Source organism: Vulpes vulpes, chromosome 1 (assembly GCF_048418805.1).
Source record: "Vulpes vulpes isolate BD-2025 chromosome 1, VulVul3, whole genome shotgun sequence".
NCBI classification, from domain to species: Eukaryota; Metazoa; Chordata; class Mammalia; order Carnivora; family Canidae; genus Vulpes; species Vulpes vulpes.
Window position 1 is genome coordinate 124,607,760 of NC_132780.1, and position 24,606 is coordinate 124,632,365.

The 24,606-nt window shown below is 47.7% G+C and overlaps 1 protein-coding gene and 1 pseudogene across 50 annotated transcripts in view; both read left to right on the forward strand.

Annotated features, from left to right (window-relative positions):
• KALRN (kalirin RhoGEF kinase) overlaps window positions 1-24,606 on the forward strand; it is a 656,402-nt gene that overhangs the window by 92,769 nt on the left and 539,027 nt on the right. The window lies entirely within an intron of this gene.
• Window positions 9,931-11,318, forward strand: LOC112913653 (drebrin-like protein pseudogene; annotated as a pseudogene).

The window sequence follows — 24,606 nt, forward strand, 5'->3', positions numbered from 1 at the left end:
ATTATTTTATGTAATGGAAACCTGACTTTGTCTAATTTAGGCATGTTGATCTTAGGTCAGCCCTCTTGAGTAATACAGAGCTATATAATTTCATTCGTGCTTGAAGTCATTCAGGTAATTGAGGACAGCAGTTTTTATTACGACACAGTCTATTTGGCAATGCTTTAGACTTTTTGATTGATCCTTGTGTCCTTAATTTTGTTTTCTTTCTCTTATGCTTCCCTTATTACTGTTATCCCAGTTTTATAGGCACAACCTGTCTGTTATTTTGTGTTCCTTAATAATTTATCCTTTTGGGTGAGGATGTGGAGAAAGGGGAAGGGGAACCTCCATGCATGATTGATGGGAATGCAAACTGGTGCAGTCACTGTGGAAAACAGTATAGAGTTTCCTTTAAAAAGTTAAAAATAGAAGTAGCTTACGATACAGCAATGCACTACTAGGTATTTACCCAAATAAGACAAAGATACAGATTCAAAGAGGTACATGCATCCTGATGTTTTTAGCAGCAGTATCAACAATAGCCAAACTATGGAAATGATACATATGTCCATCAGCTGATGGGTGGATAAAGAAGATGTGGTGTATATATTCAATGGAATATTACTCAGCCAGCAAAAAGAATGAAACCTTGCCATTTGCAACAACATGGATGGATCTGGAGTATAATACGCTAAGTGAAGTAAGGAAAGACAATTACCATATGATTTCATTCATATGTGGAATTTAAGAAACAAAGCAAACGAGCAAAAGGAAAAAAGAGAGGCAAACCAAGAAAAAGACTCTTAATTATAGAGGACAAACTGATGGTTACCAGAGAGGAGGTGGGGGGATGAATTAAGTAGGTGATGAGGATTAAGGAGTCCACTTGCTATGATGAGCACCGGCTGATGTATGTAAGTGTTGAATCACTATATTGTACGCCTGAAACTAATATTATACTGTATATTAACTGGAATTTAAATAAAACCTTAAAAAAGAGTTTATGCCTTTGATGTATGTAATGTTTTAAATTACTCATTTATTTTCTTCTTTCATGTATTCCTTCCATGAATATTTAGTTAAATCTTTTTGTATGTGTGCAGGTCTATGGTAAGTGCTAGGAAGACAGCAATGAATAAGGCCAACTCTCTGCCCTCATGAAACACTTACTGGTGTATGTCCCTCTGACTTTTGTCAAATCGTTCGTTATACCTATAGTCAAATTTGTCAGCGGAAAAAGATCAGTTAATGATCAGAGAAAACCAAAAGATTGGAATGTTGAGAAATACATGCTTTCAACTAATGTTATGTTTGTTTGATGGCTACTCCTTGCCCCTCTTTCTACCAGTTACTTTTTATATGTTAAAAGATATTGTCTCTGGGATGCCTGGGTGGCCCAGTGTTTGGGCATCTGCCTTCGGCTCAGGGCGTGATCCCAGTCTGGGGGTTGAGTCCCGCATCGGGCTCCCTGCGAGGAGCCTGCTTCTCCCTCTGCCTGTGTCTCTGCCTCTCTCTCTCTCTCTCTGTGTCTCTCATGAATGAATAAATAAAATCTTTAAAAAAATAAAAAAATTAAAAAAAGATATTTGTCTCCAAAAAAGATGTGTTTCCTGCAAAGGTTAATGATGAGGACAGAAGCCTGAGGGGAAATGTACTTTTGGGCTAAGAATGGAGGTGTTGCCCAATCCCATTGTACTGATTGGCCATTTGAAAGTAGTAGTTTTACTACCAGAAGAAAGATATTCCTTATGAATTGACAGTATAAGGAAAACCAAATGAAAATTTAAATTAAGTGACAAGAAGTCAGTGGCCCCTCAGGATGGAATGGGACTTTAGATTTCTGAGCAATATTGATTTTGGCCCCAAGAAGATACATGGAGAAAAAGTAAGAGGGGAGCATTGTGATCTAAGAACTGTGTCTTCATGTGGATGGCCCTGGAATTATGCCCCTACTCGGATGTGCTCTCTGCCTTCTTCAACTGGCTCCAAAGGCTTCTGGGTCTAGAGTCACCTCATGGGTCTGATACTCCTATGCCTGTTCCTAGTCCCATCCCCCACTCTCCAAGGCTAGCTGCCCTGTCAACATGGTTACCCTGCTGCACAGGGACAGAATCAGCTTTTCAATCCAGAAAAGCCATGGAGTTGGCCCTCCGTCATTTGCACTTGACATCTAGAGAGCCAATCCAGAAACTATGAATTGAGAGCTGTAGAATGCTGATGAGCAAAATTGTGCATAGCCTCATCTGTCTGCTTATGTGAGAGAGTTTTTAAGAAAGTCCTTAAAATTCTCAGTCACTGTGCTCTGACAGCTTTTGTTTTAATAAGGGAATCAGGCCATACTCAGGAGTGGTAGCCGAATCATGTCCCAGCAGCCTAGTGGTGTGGAAAGCCACTTAGATAGGCTTGTCCTTTTTTACAGACTCTACTGGTCCCATGTTTCTTCTTACTCTTGTCCTTTGTTCTGTTAGAGAGCAAAGCACTCTCCACCAGTGCTCCACTGTTCTGCCTTAAGTCTAACTTGATTTAAGGACCAGTTTGAGACTCATCCACTCTTTGCCTGTACATACCAGTCCATAGAGACTCCATCTTACATTTAGTGATCACCATAGGTCTGTTCTTTAAGTGTGATATATTTTGTTAGATTGGGGAATATGTCTTGTCTTGGGCACTGCATTTGGTGGTAAAGTGTGGACTGGATAGCATGCTCTGCCTCCATCAGTTGGCAATGGCATCAAGAGAAAGTAGCTGGAGAGAAGGAAGGTGGTGGTGGGCAGAGGTCAGGGAGGGAAGGGATAAGGTGGAGCCTGACTTAGTGCCAAGAGAAAACTAGACATTATAGTCATCACCTTCAGTCACTCGTTTCCTCTATCACCATGGCCCTATGTGCAGTTGTGCAGGACTATTTCCTTCTTCCATTTTCATTTCCTTAAGACTTGCTTTCACCAAAAGTAAGGGCCAAGGCTTGCTTTGTTTGTTTTAGCCTCATTTTATCTTGAAACAGGTTGGCTGGGTAAAGTGAGAGGAAGAAGGCAGGTGACAACATTCCATGTGGTTTACCCTAGGGCCCTGTCCCCTCGAGGAAAGCCTTGTTGGATTTTGTGTGTGTGCCTGTGTCTTCTAGAATGCCTAGCTCAGTAACCTAAAATATGTGCTTTATAAGTGTGTGTTGATTGTTTGAGTAACGTTTTCCAAGCTACATAGAAACAAATGAAAAGAGCAATAACTCATTTATTTATGGGGCAACCTTCACCATTCAGAAGTTACAAATAGCCTTATAGCAGCAAAGAAGCCCATGCATACTAAGACTTATGATTGTGTGCAAATTCAAGTTCCTGATTGAATATTCCATCTTGAATATTTCTTAGAACAGAGATTAAAGGGAGATGCTATGGCTTGGTGATACAGTAATGATGTCTCTCCAGGAAGGAGGAAACAGTGAAATCCCTAGATATTTGACAGAGGGGCAGATATCTCTCCATACATCTCACTACGGCCCGGCGAGGGTTAAGTGGTTTACTGTGTTCAAGTAAAATTGTTAGAATTTTTTAAAAAGCGACTTGGAGACTAAAGTCAGTTGTCTGGCTGGAAATCTACCTGGGATGCCTTGTTTTCCAGAGAGAATTTATTTATTTTTTATTTTATTTTATTTTTATCCAGAGAGAATTTAAAGAACACTCTTTGCCAGTAATACCAAGTGTTGGTAAGGGTGTGGCACTCCTGGAACTCTCTTTGCCAAGGGAGGAGCTGAACACTGGTGCAATCACTTTGAAAGAATTTAGGTGGTATTGATTATGCATATTCCCATGACCCTACGATTCTGCACCTGGATATCCTCAACAGATATGAGGCTTTATCTTCATTGAAATATGTACAAGAACATTCATATCAGTTTCAATCATAAGAGTCCCAAACCGGGGATACTTCTACAAGCAGTAGAATAGATAAATACATTGTGGTGTATTGATGCAGCAGGGTGTCATCCAGCAAGGAGAAAGAGCCTACTATTGGCATACCAGCAGCATGGAGAAATCTTACAAACAGAATGTGCAGCAAACAAGCCACATAAAGCATATATACTACACTCATTTATATGAAGTTTAGGAACAAGCGAAACCTGGTGTGTGGGGTAGAGGTCTGATAAGATCATTCTGGATTGGAACTGGGTGTGAGGGAACCTTTGGGTAGTTGTAAATGCTCTACATCACCATCTGGATGGTGGGTACACCAAGGCATACATATGCAAAGATTTACCCAGCTCTTCCCTTGTGCTTTGCACACTTTACTGTGTTCAAGTTATACTTTGATAGAAAAGAAAAGAAAAGAAAAGAAAAGAAAAGAAAAGAAAAGAAAAGAAAAGAAAGAAAAAGGAGGCATTGCTGAAGTATGAATGAGCAGTTTGCTCCTGTATCTTCTGTTTGTCTGCTGGTTTGATAACTGATGTGTCCTTATGGCTCTTGCTTCTGAAGCTTCTTGTGAATTTTTTTTTTAATTTTATTTATTTATTTATTTATTTATTTATTTATTTATTTATTTATTTATTTATTTGAGAGTGAGCGGGACGGGGGGACAGGGTTTGGAGAGGGAGAGAGAGAATCTTAAGTAAGCTCTAGCCCCAGCACAGAGCCCAGTGCGGGGCTGGATCTCACAACCCTCAAATCGTGACCTGGGCCGAAATTAAGAGTTGGATGTTTAGCCCACTGAGCCACCCAGGTGCCCCCGCTTCTTGTGAATTGTAGCTTTTTACTCCTGCTCTCAATTTCCTCAGGAAACAGCTCCGGTCTGGAAGTCAGGAGGCTTCTGTTATAGTCTCTCTACCCCTCTTGCCAGCTGTTTACTTCTGGGTATGTTCGCCAGGGAAGTCTACGAAATAGGTATTTCAATCGCTCTGTCACCTTTAACCTCCAGGGTTTGGTGAACATCACGTTAGGTACAATATGTCGAAGAGTTTTAGGAAAAATCAAGAGTCACCCAGATACCAAGATGATTGTTATACTTGAACTTGAGGAAATCTATTACCAGCTACTGATTTGAATCCTATGAAGTGCTGCCATCAAAGACCGTGTTGTGACTTCAGATAATTGGGCAATGATTTATGAATCATTTTGGTACGTAGCCGAGGGCAGTCAGTAGCACACATAAGGGTGACTCGTGTGTAGGGAAGTACGGTGATTACGGAAACAGCCAGTGCCATGAGATCTGAAGTCCAGGGGTCACTCTGGTCAGCGTCAGGGGTTCAGGATGATAGTTCTTTTTCAGGTGAAGCCTTTGGACTCAGGTGGCTAAGTGAACAGTGCTCTGTTTGGACCATCTTGGTCTAGTTCCTGCTCTTGTACCAAATGGCTTTGTGATACGAGGCAGTCACTTCACTTCTCTGGGCCTTAGTTTTCTCATCTGTACAATGGGGTGCTAGATACCTTGGGTTCTTCTCAGCTTTAATTTTGTATGTTTGTTCCTCACACAGCTGACTCTCAGTTGTTCCTGTACCTCTATTATGTGGTCAGTCTTAAATCCTGAACTGACTTTCTCGTTTCATGTGGCTATTTTCTACCATTCCTAGTCTTTGTGCTCAGGAAAGGCAGATGCATTCTTGAACAAATAGATCCTTCATAATTCTGCTGTGAAAAGTCATGTTGTCTCCTAACAATAATGCCTATTATTCTGGATTATTGATTATCCATCATGTTGATTACCCAGTATCTCTTTCTACCATGAGTACAGATGACTAAGAGCCGCTGAATGACACAACTATTTCCCCGTGCCCCCTGCCTCCCTCCGCTCCGTTGGAGTCACAGCCTGGCATGCATTGATGAGCAAGCTAAACATTGGTCATGTTCTGGTCTTGGCCATGTTTTTCTAAGGGTTGGCGGGGGCGGGGTGGGCAGCTCCATCAGTGCTTCCAAGGCCTGGGCTCTGGCACCCGAGCCAGAGACAATACTGGTGTGAGGAGGAAAAAGCCAGAGGGGAGAAAGCTGCCGGAGCTGGGGAGATGAGCACTGAGGTGTAGCACGACACACTTGTGGGCTTCATGCCCGGCCTGAGCTTTTGAAGGCTGAATGGAAATGCAGAGCCAAGGAGAAAATATCTCATTCTCAGGCCAGCCTGGGCAGAGGTCTGATTTTGCACATGGCAGGACTTGGGGAAGGAAGAGGAGGGCTGCTGGGGCCGGGAGAGGGTGCCTTGCAGGGTCTGCGAAGGAATCGGCCCTAGAGTTACTGCTCGGGGAACTAGAGAAAAGCTGCGTGGCACCTTTATTGCTCCTGTTCCTTCAAGACCATTTCTGCAGGGATTTTTCTTCCTATCTCATGTTCCAGATTCTTCTGTGGGGGTTCTGTGAGTCAGGGGCAGGAAACTAGGCCAGGCTTTGGCCTCTGAAGATACTGTTTCTCCCCTGGCAGCCCCCACCTCTTTAGAGAATAGTCCTGGTTCCTGCTTTTGGGGGTGTCTCTGCCCTTTTTTCTGAAGCCTTATCCCTTCTCTCTGTGACCCATCTGCCACTCCCTTAGTTGGTGTGGAAGTTTGCTTTCTGAAGCTCCTCAGAGATGATGGCTTACTGACCCCTTCCCTGCCCACTCCCACCCGAAGTGGCACTCCCTTCAAAGCAGGCCCCGGAGGGGGCCGAGGCCAGGGATGCCACCTGTGATCAAACCCTGTGGGCTCTGCATCCTGGGAACTGTCCTCCAGTGTGGTGCTGCAGATTTCTTTTCTTTTTTTTTTTTTTCTCTTTACTTCTGAACTATTCTTAATGGTGGCAAAACCCTGTTCTTTGAATGTTAATTTGATTTTTGGAAACAGCCCAGCTTCACTGGGGGAAATCTAGGAAAAGAAGGAATCAAATCTGGGCAAGCTGAGTGATAGTGGTTTTAGTCTTCAAAACAAAACAAAAAACAAAACCCAAAAATAAAAAGCCAAGGTTTGCCTCCAAAGTAATGACAGTTTTGTTTATTGTTTATTTTAAAATGACAGCAAAGGGTGTTCTCAACAGGAGACCAAAAATGTTTTCTGGGGTAAGCACAGAGTCCAAGGAGGCAGCTACAAGGAAGTCCCATTTCTCTGCTCTATTTGGGAGGGTCGTGGGTTGCTTGTGTGTCTGCAGCATCATAGGGGACCCAGGGCACTGTGACTGCCCACCCACTCCTGTGCCTTGTGGGGAGGGAGGGGGTGGATGCCAAATTTGGGGCATTTGGGGTTATTGCCAAATCCCCTATAAACCTGAATTCAGATGTTGCTGGGAAGAGAGGTTGAATAACGAGAGGATCTGCATCAGGGAGGACCGCCTGATGGGGAGAGAGCTCATCCCGAGCCAGTGGACCTGCCTGGAACCACAGGCAAAAAGAGCTTGAGAAGAGTGGGAATAGGACAATGTGTTCCTTGTGTAATTCAAATGGCCTTTGTAAAGTTGTTTTAAAGAGCTGTTCTTTGAAAGAGCTGAGGATGTTAGAGCTGGAGTCTGAGCTATGAGCAGCCCTCTGGGGACAGACTGGTTCCCAAAGATTCAGGCTGTTTTTCAGAACAGTGACTGAAGGCACTGGGGACATCTAGATGGCTGCTGGAGAGAACTCTGGCTGTGAGTCCTTTTCCTTCGTGGCTGGGGTTCTCAATGATGAACCCACGTAGGGGACATTCTAAATATATCGGTCTAGTTGCCGAGCTCAGAGTCAGCAAGGGGCCTGGTCTGGGGGAAGGGAGAGAACTGATGCAGACTGAGCATCTGCTGCATACCAGGCATGTATACGTATCATCTCATGTGAGATGGACATTATGATCCCCATTTTACAGATGGGAAAACAGGTGCATATAGTGAAGCCACTTCCTCTGATCTCTTCGCTGCCTTCTCCCTTCTCATTGTACACTTGTTCAATCTTCGCACTCTGCACATTGCATTATGGCTATTTGTGTACTCCTAGAGATCCTAATGGACTTGGTCTGGGATGGGACCAGGCTTTGGTATTATTTTAAAAGCTCCCCAGATGGTTTTAATGTGTAGCTAGTGACAAGAACCTCTGGTCTAGATTGTAGGTTTCCCATTTTTGGTATCTGAGGGTCTAGATTCGTGGTCCTCAAAGTGGAGTATGTATCAGAATCAGTTGGAGAGTCTGTTAAAACACATTACTGGCCCCACTCTCCGAGTTTGTGATTGGGAAACTAAATGCCACTGAATGACACAACTATTTCCCTGTGCGCCCCCCTCCCCCGCCTCCCTCTGCTCCGTTGGAGTCCCAGCCTGGCATCCATTGATGAGCAAAGCTGAACATTGGTCATGTTCTGGCTTTGGCCATGTTTTCCTAAGGGTTATGAGGGCAGCTACATCAGTGGGGTTGGCCCAGGAATTTGCATTTCTAAAGTTTCTAGGTATCGCTGCTGCTGCTGGACCCTCATCCCTTGGAACAAAAATAGGCACTCAGTAGCTGCTGATTAAATCAAGCACATCACCGAATTGTCCAAGGATTTGAGCCCTGCTTGCCTGGTAGCAAAACCCACCCTCTTACCATGATTCTAGGCCTCGAAGGGAGCCTGGGAGGACAAATGGGGTGGCCTTGATATCTACTTAACCTCTGGGAGGAAGATAGAAATCATTGGTCTTTATTTTATTTATTTTTTTACTCATTGGTCTTTAGAGTTTCCTCACAGGGAAGAACAATACCAGTTTCCTGCCAGGAAACATACTAGCTGTTGCATATTTAGAAATTCTGAGTGGAGGTTTAGGGAATCTAAGAGGTCCTAGACTCCTAACCCAGGACACAGACTGCTGGTGCAAAGTGTGGCCTGACAGAGGATGGCCACGGATGTCCATGTCCCAGAGCGTGTGCTATGAAGCTGGTGATGCTGCTTTAACGTTACCCCTTGTTTGTGCCCCATAGGACATTTAGGAAATGGTTTAGTGATGTCAGAAGTTGGGGAGTGGGGTCCTGAGTCATGCTGAATAGGGGAAAGGCCCGATAAGGGGGAGCAGCTGTGACAGTTTGGATAACTGACGTTGGAAAGGAAGCTCCAGGACAGAGCAAGAATGTGTGTTTAGAAGGCGAGGAGGAGAGCTGTGCTGGCAAATGCAGCAGAGGATGTGGAGGTTTCCATTCTCCTTCTGGAGGGATGTCTTGGACACCTGGAGACTCAAGTAGCCAGGTTTTGTTGAAAAATGAATGATTTTTTAAAATGCACCCAAAACAAGTTTTCACTTAAGTGCTTGCTGTGTGCACAGCACTGTTCTAAATGCTATGTGGGGCCACCAAAGAAAATAAATGATAAAATGCAGAGTATGATGTATCCCATAATTGGTGCAGACAGGTCTTCGAGAGTTGGGGGAAGAATCCTTTGGGTTGTGTGGCTGGGGAAGGCTGTGGGAAGGCCGAGCCCAGTGGTTCTGCAGGCTGAGTGAGTGTGAGATGGGCAGGGATAATGGGCTGAGTGATGTTGGGGTATGGCTCCTAGTGTGTGGGTAGCTCAGGTTAGGTTCAGTGGATGTTTGTGGGGAGCGATGGTGAGGATGGGGATGGAAAGGGGAAATGAATGTAAGATACTTGTTCTGGATTGTTGTTTTATCCCTCCCTCAGAGCACGAGAACAAGGACTCTTGGGGACCCCTACCTCTGGCAGTAGGGCTGCTGGTACTGATACTTCTTAGAAGAGTGTCTCTGAGGAGTCCTCACACATAAAATTTCATTTTACTTTTTTTTTGTTTGTTTGTTTTTTCTTTTCTGGAAATACTGGAGGTTGGAAGGAGGAGAGGAAAGCTCTCCTCTGCTACTTTTTACAGATGGGAGGATTGGGATCTAGGGAAGGGAATGGGCTAAAATTGATGCCGTGGGTGTGGGTTGGATGCAGAGGATGGCTGAATGGACATCTGCTTAGGGCAGGGGTAGGAGGGCATGGTCTTCCCCAAACAGCACTGGGACATGGTTGCTTGATCCTAGCATTCATTGTCTTTTGTGCAGTTTGTGCTTTTGTGGGTCTGGGAGGAAGTGTGGAAAATGCGAGAGGTCAGGGTGATGGTGATGCAGGGACCATGGGGCTGGCCGTGGCTGTGAACCTGAGCCAGAACGGGCGGGCGCTGCTGGAGGCCTGCATAGGAGTAGCCACTGAGACGTTCCCAGCTGACTGGGCTCCCTACCTATGAGGGTAACGGCAGAGACATCTGTGTGGCCGGCACTGGGGAGGGCGCCTGGGGGAAATGGAGGAGGAGCTCAATGGCGGGAAGGTGATGGACGCCTTCTGGAGGATCTCAAGGGTGAAGGATCCCAAATCCGGCCTGCCCAAGCTTGTCCTCGTCAACAGGACAGGTGAGGGTGTCAACGATGTGTGGAAGGGAGTGTGCACCAACCATGTCAGCATGCTGGCCAGCTTTCTGAAGGGGCCCGTGTGACTGTGGATGCGAGGACCGAGGAGCACATGGCACCTGAGTGCATCAGGCATCAGGTGGAAGGTGGCCAGGGCCTCAGGTGCCAACTTTGCCTTCCACAGGGAGAGCAGCCGTTTCTAGGACATGGGCCCCTCGTGGACTCTGTGTACCAGAAGACTGGTGCCACATCTGAGATCGGAAGGGTTGGCAGAGACAACTTCTAGGCCAAAGCAGGGAAGGAGGAGGAGAATGGCTGGCTGGGGGAGACGCAGTGGGCAGAGGAGGAGCGGCAGCTGCAGGAGGAGCACCGAGAGCAGGAGCCGCGTGAGGCCTCCTGCCTGGAGCAGAGCAGCGAGGTGGACCCCAGAGGCAATGTGAGCAGCAGGACGAGGTTTCAAGGGGCAGAGAGGAGCAGGGGCCGGTCAGTAGCTAACACAAGCACTGGGGATTTCCAAGCAGAAGGAGAGGGCCGCGTCCACCACATCTGTCCCTAGTCCCCAGCCAGGCAAACCGAGGAGTCCTTTCCTGCAGAGGCAGCTCACCCAAGCAGAGACCCACCTCAGCAAGCACTGACCCAAGTCTCCTCAAGGCCCAGGGCAGGTGTGTTAGGAGCCGGCGCCCAGCACCCGGCTGTGTCTGGCACAGATGGAAGAGGAGGCCGCGTGTGAGGAGCCCCCAGAGCAGGACACTCCATGCGGGGGCCTGATGCTGCAGCCGTGAGGTGCGGGCCCTGCGCACGTGGCCCACTGCCTGGGGCCGAGTGGGGAGAGGCCGTGTGCTTGGACCCTGTCGAGAATGTGGAGATCCCCTTCCACTCCGAGAGCCTCATCAGTGGCGTTGAGGTAACGGAGGAGGGCTGGTGGCTTTGGCGTGTTTTCTGCCCAACGCCGTGGAGCTCACTGTACGAGGCCCTTCCACTGCTGGCTGCGCGAGGGCCAGCCTTCCCTTTCCTACCCAGACGGGCTTTACTTCTTGCTGGGAGAGGTGGTGTGCATGGCATTTGAGCCAGGAGTGGGACCCCCCCACCGCCAAAGAAGACAAGCCCTTGGGCTCCCTCAGAGTTGGGTGGCTCAGCCTCTGTCACTGTAAATGCAAGAATGGCCTGGTGAGTCCTAAACATGTTTCTGGGAGCTCCCCGGCCCTCCCAACCAGCCTGGCCTTTGACCCCAACAGAGGACCTTGAGCCAAGCCCTGCCCAGGGCCAGCCCCTCGGTGACCTCTGCCTGAGAGGAGAAAGGCACTGCCAAGCTGGGTGGTCGGGGCAGGGGCATTTGCCTTTTCTTTCTTTTCCTCTTGGCTCTGAAGTGTGTTCGCTGTGGCTGTTAGTGACCCTGGGGAACAGTGAGCTTAGCAGAGTTTGTGACCGAAGGCGGACTGGGTCGGGACAGTTTGGGCAGCGGTAGATCATCTTTCTGGATCCTGCTCTGTGCCCCTGGTTCTCTGTCCCTCTGCCTGGACTATGGACTGCGGGCACCGGGGACAGGAGATCTGAGTACGTGAAGGAAGGTATAAGAACATCAGCACACGTGTCCTTCCGTGTGCGAGGCCTCTCCTGCTGCTCTCAGCTGATTCCCGTCCAGGTAAAGTAACCAGAACCGTCCCTGCCTGCCGTCCCGCGCCGTCTCTGTCCCAGCCCACCTGTGTCTGCTTTTGGAGTGAGACTTGCCCCCATCCAGGCCCTAGTTGTGATCTGCCCTGTTGTGTCCCCGTGTGAAGACAACCCCCTTTCCCGGGTGTCTGTGGTGTGTGTTTGCATGCATGGCACCCTCAGGCCTCGGGCCATTAGCCACCTGGAAGAGGCGCAGACGTTAAGGTGTGGAAAAGAAGAAAGAAAAGGAAAGAAGGGAGGTCAGAGCAGCCTTAGCCAGATCATAAAGTCCCCGCCGTTTCTTGGTGGCCCCAGCAGGCCGGCATCTCAGGGTTCACGGGCCTGTTCTGGGTGCTGTGTCCTGCTAGTGCGGCTCCAGACGTGCCCTTCCAGCCTTCTGTCTGTCCACGCCTGCCTGTGGCCCAGGGGGAGCCGGGCATCCAGTCCGAACTGCAAGGTCCTCTCTCCCGCTGGCCTGTTCCCTGGACAGTGACTCCGCTGGTCTGGAGGGCCTTGCCCCCTTCACTGCCTGGTCCGAAGCAGCCACGGCTCCTCCGACTTGGAAGCCCACCAGACCCGACTAAAAGACGAGGGGGAGGTGTCTGTGCTCGACTCCTCAGGGGTATCACCCATGAGTATTTATACCAAAGAAGAGGGCTCCGTTGCCTTGGCAACTCTCTCGCATGGGCTCTGCTGCTCAGAATATCCAACAAATCTCAGTGTTTCATGCTCAATGGGCAGAGGTGGAGCAGCAGATGGGAGGGGACCTCTCAACAGTCAGGGCCGAGGGTGGGAGGGTGGCCAGGGCGGCATGGCTGAGAGTCTGCTGAGGCCACCGAGAGGTCCTCCAGAGCGTCGCCACCTGCCACCTCTCCTTCCCCCCCCCCCCCCCCCCCCCCCGTAGTCACTTCTCCCCCTCCCATGATGTGCCTCTTGGTTCTGTGGCTCTGAGTCCCCGGCGGGAACAGGGGTGGGGAGGGGCCCGCAGGGGAAGAGTCAACACTGGGTGTTCACTGCTGGGTGCTGAAGGGAAGTGGTCGTTACAGAGGAGGGAGGAGTCAAGGACCGATGGTGGCTCTCCGTCATGGCTTTGGTTCCCCGGAGAGCTCCCCATTTGTTGGGGGGAGAGCATGGCATCGCTGCCAGGGCACCTCTGCTGGAAGGAAAGGGGACACCATGGGGTGAGGGGCCCACAGGTGAGGAGGGTGGTGTTCTCCGATGCTGTCCATCTGTGTCTGGACCATGGTGCGTACACTACAGACGTAGGATGGCAGGAAGAGCTTGTTGCAGAGATCGTTGGTGCATCCCAGGCAAGGGCAGGGTCAGGGAGGGCGCTAGGGGGCCTGCAGCGGGGCTGCTGGAGAAGCTGGCCCCGAGCAGGAGGGTCCCTGCGTGGCAGCGAAGCTCTCTCCTCTCGGGATCCGTTCTTGGGACGTTCTTCTGTGGTCATAGGGTCCTCTGTGGGAACGACTGCAGGGATGCAGAAGACCCGAGTGCAGGGGGCAGAGGGCCCTGAGGTTGAGCACTCCGTTTCACTTGTTCTCTGGAGAAAATATGCTGACTGGGTGTTTGTGCACCACAGTCCAGCCATCGGTTGAGTAAGTGGAGCTTCCTCGCAAACCCCACCGAGCGCCCTGCCTTCTCTGGCTTCCTATGGCGTGATCCACTTGAGCCGTACCTTGGCCAGCATTTTTTTTTTAATTTTTTAAGATTTATTTATTTATTTATTCATGAGAGACACAGAGATAGAGAGAGAGAGGCAGAGACACAGGCAGGGGGAGAAGCAGGCCCCACATAGGGACCCTGATGTGGGATCGATCCCAGGTCTCCAGGTTCAGGCCTTGGGCCGAAGGCAGATGCTCAACCGCTGAGCCACCCAGGGGTCCCTTTGGCCAGCATTTTAATGCATTCACTATCTCTCTTCGTGACTTATTATGTACTGGCCATATGCTAGGCCCTGTGTTGGGGGGAGTCTGGAACCAGTCCTTCCTGCCTTGCTTGAGACCTGCCGGACCGTGGCCCCTCCGCCTGGGGTAAGTGCACAGAGGAGCAAGGCGGAGTCTGGGTCACAGCTGGAAGGAAGATGAGAGCGGTCATGCCAGGGTGCCCCCCGGCTTCCCTCCACGGGGGCGTCCAGGAGCGTGTGGGCATTGGCCTTTAGTCTACTGAGAAGGCAGTAGAACCCCGGGGTCTGGATGTCAGGAGATGACGGGTCATCTTTGAAGGAACAGTTTCAGGAGAGTGGTGGGGGCAGGGAAAGCAGAGCTCAGAATTTCTGCATTATCTGGAAGTGCTTCCTAGCTCTGGCCTCAGTCTCTCCTGGTACACCTTGATCCCTTTTATTTTATATTTTTTTGTTTGTTTTTTAAAGATTTTATTTATTTATTCATGAGAGACACACAGAGGGAGAGGCAGAGACACAGGCAGAGGGAGAAGCAGGCTCCACGCAGGGAGCCCGATGTGGGACTCGATCTTGGGACCCCAGGGTCACACCCTGAGCCAAAGGCAGATGCTCAACCGCTGAGCCACCCAGGCGTCTGATCCCTTTTATTTTGGTTCTATGGGCGGTGGAGATGGCTTTTCTCTGGTAGGTGGCAATGTGCTTCCGGGAGGCGCAGAAGGTTCGGCCCTGGTGGCTCTCGTATTATACCCCTGGGGTCCCACATTGTCACCTGGCAGTTCCAGCCAGCAGGATGTCTCCTTTATGGCCTCTCTCATTCAGATCCCCCGTGAAGCTGTGAGCTTGCTCTGTCGGGTCCCTTTGCCCTCTGGTTGCTGACTCCCTTCAACCTCTGCAAATAGGATCAGTGATCTCAGCTCCAAGAGGACCCCCTCCTGCCTCCCCAAGGCGTCAAAACCCTTGCTGGCCCAGGCAGCTGATAAATTAATGTATATTTTGTAACTGATGATTGACTGGTAATAGATTAATGGGCTTTCCTCACGGGACAGTTTTATATTTACAAGAAGCGTGTTAAATAAACTTAAGAAGTAGCCCTCTAACGGTCGAGTTTCAGGTGCCCCCGACAATCAGCTGCAGGTGGTATTCTGGGAGCCCGGGGCTGCGCTTACGGAATCTGGGCAGTTATAGCCTTCTTCTGCTCTGTGTCTGTCAGACTTTATCATGAGGATAGAATTCACTTTGTGGTGCCCCAGACCCCACATGACCAACCTCTGGCTGGTTGAAGGGGAAATCGACATTTTTTTGTGCTGCCCCAGGGCATGTAACTAGGCCTTAATGGAAAAACTGTATCATTGAGCAGTGAGTGAATAGGAATGGAAGGGCCTGCTCCCAGGTGGGGTGATGCCATCTGTATGCCCTCCGCTATGCCGGGCACCTGACACTAAGACACTTGGCTTATTTACCTTTCAGACAGGTGGGGCATCCTGATGCCCATGGACACTCGGGGGAACAACTGTCATTCACACCCGGATCTTTCTGACTTCAGAGTCATATCCTGTGTCTCTATACCAAGATGCTGGGCAGGGTGATTTTCTGTCCCTGGCGAGGCTGGTGATCCCAGAAAGAAGTCCTGCTGAGAGAGGGAAGTGTACTAGATTCTTCTGGGCCTGACCCTGTTTGAGAGCTTCTTTAGCTCTATTGAGGGGAATAATTAAATGTTGGCTCAGGTTGCTTGCCTTCCCTGGGGGCTTAAGGAGCAGCCGAGGGATGTCTCACCCTGGATGATGGGAGACCCCTTCCACCCTCCCCCAGCTTCAGGTCTCCTTTTCCAGTTTGGGATTCATGATTTTTTTTTTCACTTGAATAGCCTACAGAGACCTTAGACAGGATGTCTAATAGGAAACTGATCAACCTCATCATCACCCTCCCCACAAATCTTATTTTTTGCTGGGCTTCTCTAGTTCTGAATATGGGACCCTCGTTCTCTTGGTTGGAAGTTAGGTCAATTTTGATTCCTTCTTCTGCTCCCCAGTCACTAGGACTTTTCTGTTCATCCTTGAAATACCCAAGAGACTGGTGCTTCCTTGCCATCCTCAGTGCCTAGTTGGGACCCTGTCACCCCATGCCTATCAGTGCCTTCCCTGGTCCTCCAAGCACTGCTGTCTTCGTTTCCTTAATGGCCAACTCCTTGTTGGCCATTTCTTTCCCCTGCCCGAGCACAGCCTTCTCATAGCCTTCTGGTGAAGGATTGGACCCTTCACTCCCTCATTGGAGGCCCCATTGTCTCACCCAACCCAACTGGTCTGTAGTGTTTCCCACCAGCTCTTTGTCCTAAGTGAAGTGGTCTTCCACAGAGCATGTTTCCTGCTTTTTCTCCAAAGGATGAGATTTTTACTGTCCCACAGGTCCTCACCTGTCTCCCCTCTCCCTCACCCGTCCTCTCTGGGAATCCTTTAAAGCCTGCCTCCAGTCCCTGTCCTGCACTGAATCTCCTGAGCCCACCCAAATCAGAAGCACCACTTCCCCCATTTAAACTGTGCTGTGATTTATTTTTGTATGCCTTCTTTGGCAATTTTTGTAACATTTCACTGATTGTTAATTTTCACATTTTATCGCCCTGGTTGCAGATTAATTCAGGGCAAGGACTGTTTAATATACTGTTTTCTTTTCCATAGCATTTAGCGCAGTACAGGGTGTGGGTTAGGGACTGCCGGCTTCTCATTCTTTCTGCTCACCACACCCTCCTCTCACTCATGGCCCCGTCCTCATCCCCAGGAACCATCCCGCATTAATCCCAGCCAGTTCTCATCAACATCTTTGCCCATGTTGCTTCCTGCAGTCCTTCTCCTTTCCCATTGGGACGCAAGCCTTACCGTCTTTGAGAAGCAGTGTGACCCAGTGCCAAGTGTGCAGGCCACAGAGCCAGGTGGGTCTGGGTTTGAATCTTGCATCTGCTACTTCCTAGCTGTGTAGCTGTGAGTAAGGTACTTAACCTCCCTGAGGCTAGGCTTTTTCAGCCCTGAAAATGAGGAAACAACCCTTTATGGTCAGCTAAGGGTGCATAATAGGCCCTCAGTATAGATTAGACGCCCGCCCCCACTGCATCCTCAAGTCCCCCCTCTTTCAGAGTGCTTCCCGAGTATTCCATTTGATACCCAATTCTGCTGTCTCTGCAGTCTGTTTGCATTTACAGTGTCAGGGACTCAGCCATATCAGAACTGCTCATTCTAGAGATCCAGAGACTGGGGCCCAGAGAGCCTCGCTGCAGGCGGCACAGAGCCTGTGGATGGCCAAGCCAGGTCTAACACTCAGGCCTGTGTCCCTGCAGGCATGTATCCGCACCACGCTGTACACTGGTGTGAGCTGTCCCTCAGCCCCACAGCATCCTGTGCTTTGCAGAAGGAACATGCAAGAGGTGCTTAATAAATGCTTGTTGATGCTCTGTTTATGCACGTGTGTCGTACTCCCCGGGTGGACTGTGTGTTCCCCCAGGCGGGAAGCAGGCCAGGCTTCATGCTGTTCTTTGTACTCAGTGCAGACCTGGATTTAATAATGGAAGGTTAATTCCAGGCCCTAGAACAAGGGTTTCTGCAGCTGGGCAGGAGGCCCTCTCTCTGTGGTTCCTGGGCCTCTCCCCACATTATTCTGGCTACCTCCGGTGAGCATTGGCCAGTTGTGAGCTGCTCCAGGGGTGAAGCCTATGTGCCCAGCAGCGGGGGTGCTCACTGTGCACCCCTTTGCCTCCCGTTGGTACTTCTGGGCCACCGCCTCCCCCACGTCTCCTCCCCCCACCCACTCCCTGCACCACGCTGCTGCTCCGCTTGCTCTGGCTAAGAATATATCATCCTGGTTGCATAGCAACGTGTTTGGTTTCCTTTACTTCTCTTTCTCCTCCTCTCACAAAACTGCCTGAGCTCTAAATTTAAGGTAGTATGTCAGGAGATGCCACTACTCCACAAATGCCTCTGAGCCCCAGCATCATTCCGCCTCTAGCTGCTAGCTTCCTCGGGACAGACGCTGAATACTTTGTTCCCTGTCCCCAACACCAAGTACATGCCTTGGCAGACAGTAGGTGTTCAGTAAATATCTGTTGGATGATGAATGAATGAATCATTTTCTCAGAATCCCTGCAGTTTGAGAGACGTGCTTTTGGGACCAGGAAATGTTATTACTGACTCTAGGATGGTCTGTAGCTGACCACTCTTGGCTGGACGCCTTCCTCTTTTCCTCCAGCCACCTTAGAAGCTGGTAGAGAAAAAGAAGGCACATATTTCTTCATATTTCATTGGCCTTTGGATGGCGACTATGTTTTCCTCTTTCTTTTCTGGAAGCTGGTGGTTCAGTCAGTCTCCGTGATTTATGGAGCTCAGTGAGATACCAATCTAATGGGGCTTCATGATTCCTGCCTTGGGAAGCTCATCGTCTAAGGGGCTGGGGATAGGTCACTCTTTCTGGTGACAGGAGTTTGAGGCTTGCGTTCCAGGGTAAGCTTGGAAGTCACTAGGTTTGAATCCTAGCTCTGCTAATTGTGTGACCGTGGGCGGGGCCCCTAACGTAGCTCTTGGATTGTAAGATTTATATGAGAAAAACCATGAATAGAATCTAACAGAGCGTCAGGAAACAGGGGTGCCCATATTAGTGCAAATTTTCTCTTCCCCTTTTAGTGAGAAGACAGAAATATACCAGAAAATGCCTGTCAGTACTAGTGGTGGGATGCCATCAATATGCAGGCCTGCAGAGAAGAGAGAACCCAGAAAGTATCTGCCTTTTGGGAACAGAGGGAGTATTTCCTTTAATTTTTCCCTGGTTTAAAAAAAATAAGTGTTGGATTTCACAACTGACTTCCTGACTACCCTATATTCATCTCCTTCCAAACATCCCCATGTTGTATCCTGAACTGACTCCGTGTAAGCCTTGAGGAGGAGTGGGAGGTTTAGGGTCCAGAGGGAGGATGAAAGTTCAGTGGCTCCTCTGGGGTCATGAAAATAAGCTGGAGAAGGGGAGGCTGGGGAGAGGCCACTGTTCAGCTAAAAATAGCATCAGCAGTGGCAGCAGCTCAGGGAGCAGCCAAGGGTCAGAAGCTGGGGCAGCCCCAGGCACATATTCCCGGCAGAGACCTGGGAGTTTGGCTAGCTGCTCCCCACCCCTTGGGATGGGGCGGTGGACAGTGCCTAATCACGTGTGTCACCTGTGCCTGCCCACGGTGGGCAGCCAGCATGTCATGTCCCCTTCCAGGCCTGTACATTGCATTGCTTCCCCCTCTTCCCCATGTTCACTTCACACACGGCTCCCACTCCTGTCCATCCTGCCCTTCTAAAGCAGTGCAACAGCAACATCCACTTACTAGACTTTTAACAAACCAGTCATTTTGTACCAAGTGTTCTTGGGCTTCTGTGCTCTGGAAGTCTGTTGTCTGAGATAGCATCCTGGACCCGTGGACTGCCAGAAAAACAATCGAGGAACAACTATTAAATAAACACAAAAAATAGATGAGATAACATGTTCCCATCCTGTATGAGTTGAGGCCAGTGGTATTTGTAGGGGCCTTCTGGGTGTGTATTTGAGAAAGCTCAAGAGTTTCCTGCTTGAGAAAGGTGAGGATGAGCTAAGTTAGTCCTTCCTAGGGCCAGTGATCCAGAAAAAGCCCCCCTCCCACTAGCAAGAGAATGAGAGAGGAGTGCTTTCTGGCCAGAGTCTAAGACTAGACCTTTGGAGAAGGTGCTTACTGGAGGTGAGGAGTCTGAGACAGGAGTCAAAACTGTCTCCACATTTGCTGCAGACTCATTCTGGTAATTGGATAGATGATTGGATTTGAATCCAGTTGGATCAAATTAGATTGATCAATGGATTGATCTATTGATTGAGCCATTCACCCACTCAACCAACATTTAAGGAACGAACATCTGCTCTGCTAAGTACCAGTGTGGATGTAAGGACATTGCGACTCAGTGGGTTTTTTTTTAAATCCTAGCCACACACTGGAATTACCTGTGGAATCTGAGAAATGCTGATGCTCCGGTTCCACCCCAGAACAATTAAAAAAAAAAAATCTCTGGGTCTGGGAGGAAGGCCTGGGTAATTCAATTCTTCAGGTGATTCCACTGTGCAGCCAGGAGTAGAAAACCACTGGTCTAAATGAGCCTGAGGCTCCTTCCTATAACACTGCCACTCATTGGCCCTTTCTGCTGAGTGCCCTGTCTGCCCTGGCCTGCTGAGTGACATGACTGAAAATGTGACCTGTAGACCCTGAGATACAGCCTGAGATACAGCCAGCACTCTGACCAGCTCGCACAAACGTTTATTGAGCAGCTATTATGGGCTCAGCATTAGAGAGACACAGAGGTGAGAATAACAGTGCCCCCTGGAAGTAAATTAATATAAACTCTCTATTTCTTTGACTGTTTATTTGCTGAGTCAGAGCCAGCTTTTCTGATGAATGGGATTTTCTGTTTTCTGGATTTATTCTGCTTTGCCCCTCAGTGGAAGAGAAACAGTGACTGTAACTGGTGCATTTAGTTAAATGGAGTTACAGCAGGTGGTGAAAAAGACACACACACAAATAGACGGAGGGCAGGCAAACAGGGAGGGATGCTAAAGGGACAAAATGTGTTCATTGGGTAGGTTTTCACAAATATGCTATCATGAAAAAATAGAACTAGCCAATGTGGCTGTTTAACATTTGGATCATCAGCAAGGGTTTGAGCCCTTGTGAATCCTCTTTCCTACCCTAGGCGTAGTGGACATGATCCTGGTGCTCAAAGAACATGCAATCTGGCTGGGAAAATTTACGTTGATATAAAAAATAGAGATTTGAAGTATTTAGTTGTGTTTTATGACTAAAGTTGTTTAGGAGCGTGGAGAAAGGAGGTACCAGAGAGGCGCTACCCGAGGTGCAGTCGTGGCCCAGCTCTGCCAACTATTTGTTATCAGTCAGTAACGAGGAGTAGAGAAATTGAAAAGAAGCATTTATAAACTTTTATAGCAATTTTCCAAAAATAATTTTGTCTGAGTCTAAACATTTTTTTAAAGGGGCTTATATTTTGTTTTTAAAATTGCATGTCTCTAGTAATTCATTTTTAGGGTATTTTATGAAAGTACCAGCCCTCTGGCAGACTGGAACAAAAAAAATGAAAGAAAAAAACCAAACACCAAACCGGTCCCTTACTGCAGTTGGTTGAAAATGCATTGGATGGAACAACTAAAAATGTGAGATGTCGTGGCACCCTGGAGAGGTACTGGCAAGCAGGAGAATGCAGACCTTCTCTGATGTTGCGAAGGGAATAAGAGTGTGTCCTGAAAACCTACGCTTTCCTCATGCAGGAGGCCCTCAGACCACGAATGGTTTTTGAGGTTTTGGTGGATGCTGGAGCTTTATGTGTGCTTTGTAGGAATTATTTCATTGCCTCCTCTCAGAGCCTTATGTGATTACAGTGCTTGTCTCCATCTCTGTTTTGTGGAGGCCTGAAGAGGGCAAATAATATGGCCTGCTCACTGCAGCTGGAGGGAGTCGTAGACCCGCATTTTAAAGACAGGTGTGTTGGACTCTGGAGCCTGATACTTCATGACCGCCACTCCCATCCACATAGCCCCTCCAGGTGACAAGGAGCATGGACCACAGACTTCCCTTGCAGACATTCCAGAATAGGAATGAGAAGGAGGCCCTGGAAAACAAAAACAAAACAAAACAAAACAAAAGTGATCCTGGAGACCCGGGATCAAGTCCCACGTCAGGCTCCCTGCATGGAGTCTGCTTCTCCCTCTGCCTGTGTCTCTGCCTCTCTCTCTGTGTGTCTCTCTCATGAATAAAAAAATAAAATCTTTAAATAAAAAGAAGAAAAAGAAGAAGAAGGCGGCCCTGGAGATACAGATCACAGAGCTCAGGGTTGTCCTTCCAGAAAGATGCCCTATGTCCTAGGGAGGGCAGGGTGTAGACCTTGCATTGGCAGTCTTCTCTCTTCTCCTTGGTGTTCATTTCCAGAGGTATTTCAGTAGATAAACCCACCCTGGTTTGGGCCTTCTATTAGTCTTTGAATTGTCCCATCCATGAGCTTGCCAATCTTTATCTTTAAACTTTTAATTTTAAAATAGAGATTCATAGAAAGTTGCAAAGAAACATACAGGGAGCTCCTGTGCACCTTTCTTCCAGCACCTCCCAGTGTTAGCGCAGTATCAGAAAATTGACATTGATATAATCCACTGACTCAGCCATACACTTTTTTCTATTAATTTCTTTAAAGGACTATTTTTTTTTTTTTAGAGCAGTTGTAGGTTGACTGAAAACAAAGAGAAAGGTACAGAGATTTCCCTTTTATATCCTGCCCCCCTCCTCCACATTCTCAGCCTCCCTGATTGTCAGCATCCCCCACCAGAGTGGTACATTTGTGACAATTGAGGAGCCTACACCACTGTAAAAATCCCCTGTGTTCTGCCTATTTGTCCTTCTCTCCTGCTAACCCTTGGCAACCAGTGATCTTTTTTACTATCTCCATAGTTTGATCTTTTCCAGAATGTCAGATTGTTGCAGTTATTCAGTATGTAGTGTCTTCAGGTTGGCTTCTTCACTTAGCAATATGCATTTAAGATTTCTTCATGTCTTTTTGTGACTTAACAGCTCATTTCTTTTTTAGCACCTAATAATATTCTATTGTCTGGATATACCATAGTTCATCTGCTCACCGACTAAAGGGTTATCTTGGTTGCTTCCAAGTTTTGGCAATTTTGAGTAAAGCTATAAACATCCATCCACGTGCAAGGTTTTAGTTCCTTTGGGTAAATGCCAACAACACAATGCACTCATCTGTTTTTTTCCTCCCACATTCTGGGTACCATGCTTGAAGAGAAACATCAACAAGTCATAGTGTGTCTGGAGGAGGGAGAGAGAGAATAATCTGGAAGCCAGGTTATATCCAGATTGTTCTTAGTGACTAGTGTGGCTGTCTTGTGTGTAGATGGCGTATGCTATTTAGTTCTCCTGTCTTAGCACCTAAACCAGTGTGATGCACATGGTTGACCCTCAGCAGATGTTTTTTGAGTTTTGTTTGTTTGACTCAGAGCAGAAAGCATGCATATAAACATAATGGCTGTCTTCCGTATTGCTGGGCCTCCAGTGTAGAAGAAAGGTAAGGTTGATCTATGTCCCCCGCACTGCTCTTGAAGACAAAACCAGGATTAGTGAATGGGGCGGGGTGGGGGGGGCGCGCATGGGGAAGACATAAGGGAAACATTCCTAATGGACTCATGGAAGAACTTGACCAAGAGTGGGAAAATGCAGCAAGGAAGTAGTTAGCTCCTGTATGCTGGAAGACAGAACAGGGATGATTCCTGTGTTTTGTTTTGTTTTGTTTTGTTTTTGACATTGGACCAATGTCTTTAATGGAAGTCCTTCTATTTTCTTATTTCTGAGATTCTAAGAATGTATAGGCATGGATAGAAATAGGACAGTTGGGAGGAGGAATCCATTTATGGGTAGAAGGTATTCATGGAGTTTGAGGAGATAGCAAAAGATTTTCATGGAAGAATACCTGTAGATTTTGAAAAGATTGTATTTGCTTTTTAAAAGGAAAGTGATAGGTAGCCAGATATATAAGACCCTTTTTCTCAGCTTCTCTGGGTAAGTCCAGAGCAACATCTGGACTTAACCTGGCAATCAGACCATCTTCTTTCAGGCAGCATTTGGCAACATCAGTCCTAGAGAAATTCATGAGAGCTGGATTCTGACTACAGCTGACATGTTTTTGTCATGTTAATCACTTAGATTGAAATTAAGGAGAAGATCTTTGCAATTTCTATTCCAGAAAATGAAGCAGGAATGAAGCAGATACTGAGTTAATCAGGTTACTTCCAGGTGAAAAAGAAAAAAAAAAAATAAGCCAAGGTTCTTAAATTGGGCTATCTTAGAAGGTTATTTATATATTCATATATGATTATTCTGTATGATACGACTTTAGATGATTTATGTTTTTATTTCATTCTAGCTGCTAAAGATACAAACTATTTCTTTTCTTTTCTTTTTTTTTTTTTTTTTTTTTTTAGTTAGGGAGTAGGGAAAGGAAATAATACTTATTTAGTGCTTACTATATTCCAGGAACTTAACATTTATTATTTCATCAATTTTCACAATGATTCTGATGTTTAAGTATTATCATTGCTATTTTATAGTCAAGGAAACTGAAGGTCATTGGAGCAAAGTAACTTATTCTGGAGAAAAATAGAGATGGGATTCAAAGCCAAATCTCCTGGACTCTAAAGCCACTGCTCTTTATACTGTTTGGTATTCACAACATACCGTCTCTAGCAAAACCCAAACCTATCATATTCATGGATAGATCTCATATGTTTCCAACCCACAGGCTACCCAGATGGCACATGTTTCTACCATTGCTGATGACCTTTCTGTAGTAGAGTCAAGACTGAAGCATTCGAACCATTGTCACGCTCAACAGTTACTTGTTCTTAATCCTGAGCACTGTGACTGAATGTGCTTTGTCCTTGGTGGGTGACTTACCATTGCTGGGGCTGTAAGGAATCCCTTCACTGCCTGAGTCTTCGTTTTTTTCAGGAGCAGAAAGGGAATGATAATAACTTCCCTCTTTTCTTTTTAGGATAAGCAAGAGACTCATAGGATATTAGTATCTAGGAAACTTTGTAAACCATGGACATGGTACAAATTTTAGCTTGGTGAGTGAAAGAGAATGATCCCATCTCCTGGAAAAGCTTTCCTGCAGAAGGGATGGAAGTCAGCACACATGTTCTGTAGGAAACCATGAGCTCCTTCTGGCCCACCAGGCTCTGTTTCACTAGCGCA